Below are 5400 nucleotides of genomic sequence, written 5' to 3'. Positions count from 1 at the left end.
ATGGGTAGAACACTTGGGGCTAGGGTAGGTTTCTTTTGGGTAGGGCTTCCCGCCCTAGGGTTCAGGTTCCTAAGGATAGGGCTCTTGGAGCTATGGTTAGGGTTCCTATGACTAGGGCACCCCGCTATATGGTTAGGCTTCCTATGGGTAGGGCAGTTGGAGCTAGGGTTAGGTTTCCTATGTGTAGGGCACCCCGCTTTAGGGTTAGGGTTCCGATGGGTAGGGCTCCCTCCCCTAGGGTTAGGGTTCCTAAGGGTAGAGCACTTGGTGCTTGGGTTAGGGTTCCTATGGGTAGGTCTCCCAGCCCTAGGATTAGAGTTCCTAAAAGTAGGGCACTTGGAGCTATGGTTAGGGTTCATATCGTTAGGGCTTTCCGCCGTAGGTTTAGGGTTCCTAAGGTTAGGGCACTTGGATCTACGCTTATGGTTCCTATGGGTAGTCTGCCCCGCCTTAAGGTTAGGGTTCCTAAGGGTAGGGCACTTGGAGCTAGGGTTAGGGTTCATATGGGTAGGGCACTTGGAGCTACGGTTATGGTTCCTATGGCTAGTCTGCCCCACCCTAAGGTTAGGGTTTCTAAGAGTAGGGCACTTGGAGCTAGGGATAGGGTTACTATGGTTAGGGCTCCCTCCCCTAGGGTTAGGGTTCCTATGTGTAGAGCAGTTGCAGGAAGGGTTAGGGTTCCTATGGGTAGGGCTTCCCGCCCTAGGGTTTGGGTTCCTATGGGTAGGATACTTGGAGCTAGAGTTAGGGTTCCTATGTGTTGGGCTTCCTGCCCTATGGTTAGGGTTCCTAAGGGTACGGCACTTGTAGGTAGCTTTAGTGTTCCTATGAGTAGGCCACTTGGAGCTAGAGTTAGGGCTCCTATGGGTAGGGCTTCCCGCCCCAGGGTTAGGGTTCCTAAGGGTAGGGCATTTGGAGCTATGGTTAGGGTTACTATGGTTAGGACTTCGCACCCTAGGGTTACTATGGTTAGGACTTCGCACCCTAGGGTTAGGGTTCCTAAGGGTAGGGCACTTGGAGCTAGGATAAGGGTTCCTATAGATAGGCCACCCCGCCCTAGTGTTAGGGTTCCTAAGTGTATGGCACTTGGAGCTAGGGTTAGGGTTCCTATGGGTAGGGCTCCCTCCCCTAGGGTTAGGGTTCCTATGGGTAGAGCAGTTGCAGGAAGGGTTAGGGTTCCTATGTGTAGGGCTTCCTGCCCTAGGGTTACAGTTCCTAAGGGTAGGGCACTTGGAGGTAGGGTTATTGTTCCTATGAGTAGGCCACTTGGAGATAGAGTTAGGATTCCTATGGGTAGGACTTCCCTCCCTAGTGTTAGGGTTCCTAAGTGTAGGGCACTTGGACCTACGTTTAGGTTACCTATGTGTAGGGCATTTGGAGCTAGGGTTAGGGTTCCTATGGGTAGGGCACCCCTCCCTAGGATTTGGGTTGCTAATGGTAGGACACTTGGAGCTAGGGTTAGGGTTCCTATGATTAGGGCTCCTAAGGGTAGGGTAGTTGAAGCTAGTGTTAGGGTTCGTATGGGTCAGGCTTCCCGCCCTGAGGTTTGGGTTCCCATCGTTAGGACACTTGGAACTATGGTGAGGGTTACTATGGTTAGGGCACCCCGCCCTAGGGTTAGGGTTGCTAAGGGTAGGGCACTTGGAGCTAGGGTTAGGGTTCATATGGGTAGGGCACTTGGACCTACGGTTATGGTTCCTATGGGTAGTCTGCCCCGCCCTAAGGTTAGGGTTTCTAAGAGTAGGGCACTTGGAGCTAGGGATAGGGTTACTATGGTTAGGGCTTCCCGCCCTAGGGTTTGGGTTCCTATGGGTAGGGCACTTGGAGCTAGGGTTATTGTTCCTATGTGTTGGGCTTCCTGCCCTATGGTTAGGGTTCCTAAGGGTACGGCACTTGTAGGTAGCTTTAGTGTTCCTATGAGTAGGACACTTGGAGCTAGAGTTAGGGCTCTTATGGGTAGGTCTTCCCACCCTAGGATTAGGGTTCCTAATGGTAGGACACTTGGTGCTATGGTAAGTTTCCTATGGGTTGGGCTTCCCGCCCTAGGGTGAGGTTTCCTAAGGGTAGGGCACTTGGAGCTAGGAATAGGGTTCCTATGGGTAGGGTGCCCCACCCTAGGGTTAGGGTTCCTAAGGGTAGGGCACTTGTAGCTAGGGTTAGAGTTCCTATGGGTAGGGCTTCTCGCCCTAGGGTTAAGGTTCTTAAGGGTAGGGCACTTGGAGCTAGGGTTAGAGTTCCTATGAGTAGGTCGCCCCGCCCTATGGTTAGGGTTCCTATGGGTAGGACACTTGGAACTAGGTTAGGTTTCCTATGGGTAGGGCTTCTCGTCCTAGGGTTAGGGTTCCTAAGGGTAGGGCACTTGGAGCTAGGGTTAGGGTTCTTATGGGTAGGTTTTCCTGCCTAAGGTTAGGGTTCCTAAGGGTAGGGCACTTGGAGCTAGGGTTAAGGTTCCTATGAGCAGGGCACTTGGAGCTAGAGTTAGGATCAGGGCCGGCTTTAGAGCAATTCCACCAATTTCCCTGTATCGGGCCCCGCTCCTAAGAGGGCCTCGCACACAGGGGCAGGGCCGCCAGACGGGGCAAGTGGCCAAGAATCTCTTCCCTGGCTAGAGGCTGCTGGTCTTGTGCAGCACTTCGGCGGCGGGTCCTTCACTCGCTCCAGGTCTTCGGCTGCACTTCAGCGGCTGGTCCTTCAGTGTTGTCGAAGACCCAGAGCGAGTGAAGGACCCGCCTCCGAAGACTAGGAGTGCCGCCCAGTGAGTACAAGTCCCACATGTTTTTTAATGTGTTTTTTTTTTCAGTCATCCCTGCTGGGGCCCCGTTTCAAGTGTTCGAATCGGGCCCCGCACTTACTAAAGCCGGCCCTGCAAAGTAAGTAATGTGAGGATGGAGAAAAGAGGGAATCTGATGACCAAGTCTGACTGTCATGCTCTCACAGCTATTCACAGATTTCAAGACTGTTTCAACTTTAAGTAGCGGCTGCTCAATAGGCCAAATGACCAAAAAAAAAAAAAAAAAAAGGGAGGAAACTGTGTTGGAAAAAAATATTTAAATAAAACAAATCTACCTACCCTCTCTCCCAGTGACCTGCAACAAGAAGACATTTATTTTCATAGAAAGACAGTGTTTTCCTCTTGTGCATTGTCTACATATAAAATTAGCACTTAAATTGCTTTTAGTGCTAATAATTTTATTTTAAACGGTTAACATGTAAATATGGCACTTCTTGCTGAACACATCTGTTCCCCGTGCCTTACGTTAGGGACAAAAAATAAGCTTTTACTACTCTGTACTCCTGCTGGTGCTACATAGACAACAAAACTATGGAGAAGTGAGGAAGATTTTTTTTTATCTAGCTCATGTGTCATCAATGGCGTTTTTAAGTAAGAACGTGGTTGCTTCCTCCCACTGAAAAGCCATCAGCAAATGACGAGAGAGGAAGAAATCTTTATGAGGTCCTCTTCATAGAAATCTCCCCCCAAATATTCAGTTGGGATGGTGGAGGATCCATGCTTTTGTGCTCACTGTGTGTTCCTGATTTCTCGTACCCCAGCAGAATGACTGCAAGACGATTGGTTGCATTTGTGTATACATGGACAGGATTTTGCCTGGAGAATGATGGTGCATTAGCCAGAAAGACTCAACTTATTTCAGTTCCCGCAATGTAGACTGGCAATCAGAAAGCATATTTTTATTTGTAAATTGTAGATTTTATAAGGAATCCATGACTGATATGAATCTTTATTAAAAATGAGGATGAATTAATCTTCCAAGATTGACGGGCTGGGAGCACAACCCACAAAGATTCTACAGGGATGAACAGGTGATGGAGCCAGCCAAGAAGTAGGGTTGACAGGCAAGTGCAGGACTCTTTGGTCAACAGGAAGGCTGGGCCTTTCAACAGGGTATCTGCAGTAGGTGATATTTATTAATGCTTCTGCATTAATAAAATATCACCTACTGAAGTGCTACTAAAGTAAATACCTTTCTAAATACTAAAACCATGAAATATGTTATCTTAGTTTTATACATTGTTGTAAATTCAGGGGCATGTTAATTGCATGTACATATTACACAAACTGAGTGATAGTGTGGTTTGTGAGACCCTGAGGGAATCTGGACACTTCAGTGTAACTACATAGATACTTCAGAAAATGATGGATAGATGTCACCATTCAATTTCTCACAATTTGAGCAAATTGGACACTCCTTTCAGATGATGGCAATATGCACGCCGAAAAAGAGAAACTCACAAGATTGAATGGACATACTACATCTCTCATAATTAAATTCAGTAGCATTTATTTATACATGTTGCAGAATTTGTCACTGACATAGTGTAGCATTCCAGGAACTCACATAGCTTAGTAACTGTGGCAGTGAAAGCAGATGCCAATTGCTGCTGTTCTCATTAATAAATGAAAATACTTGTAATTTTGTATAGATACAAACCTACTCTGCCTTTTCTTTAAGCAAAGTCTATTTTATTGGCTTTTATTTAAAAAGTCTCTGACGTTTGTTTAGCAATGCCTATGTACTACCTCTGTGCACTAATTAAAAACAGAATTACAGTAAGTAAGGACATTGCTAAAACATTTTTTTGATTACTAAATTTCAGTGAAACTACTGCTTGAGCAGCAACTACACCCACAGAGTTTGCTGAATCAGTTAGGGTATGGACATTGCTATGCAAATGTGAAGAGCTAGATAGACATTATTATCCCCCTGAGCGCCCGCTAGCTAAAAATGACTCCAACTTTCTTCTTAACCAAGTGTGCTATCTACGGTGACCAGATGTCCCGATTTTATAGGGACAGTCCCGATACATGGGGCTTTTTCTTATATAGGCTCCTATTACCCCCCACTCCCTGTCCCGATTTTTCACACTGGTCAGCCTAGTCAGACAGCAAATGTGAAAAATCGGGACAGGGGGTGGAGGGTAATAGGAAAAGACCCAAAAATCGGGACTGTCCCTATAAAACCAGGACATCTGATCACCCTATATTGGACCCTGTGTTCAGTGAATACCGGCTGCTCCCATCTCTGATGGTCCCACTTGCTCACATACATCCGTCACCCACTGACTCCTTGTCAGCTTTTCACCCGCCCTCAACAACGGCGGCGCTGCAAGGCCCCCGGCGCCCCACAGCGAACCCTGGGCTCTAGCTTCAGCTTCATACTAGTTCACTGCGTGGGAGCCCGGCGCCCGCTTCCCCAGGGCGCGCTGGAGCCCGAGGGGAGGGCGGCGACCCTGCGCGTTGCAGGGGTCAGGCGCGGGAGGGCAGGGGAGACACTCCCTGGGGCGCGCGCGGAAGGACCTGTGTTGACTTTCCGCGGGGGCGGGGAGAAATGAGTTGCTCGCTCGCCACGTAACGAAGCGCATATACAGAAGCGAGTAAGT

This window comes from Mauremys mutica, chromosome 8 (assembly GCF_020497125.1).
Source record: "Mauremys mutica isolate MM-2020 ecotype Southern chromosome 8, ASM2049712v1, whole genome shotgun sequence".
NCBI classification, from domain to species: Eukaryota; Metazoa; Chordata; order Testudines; family Geoemydidae; genus Mauremys; species Mauremys mutica.
This window is presented reverse-complemented; position numbering follows the sequence as displayed.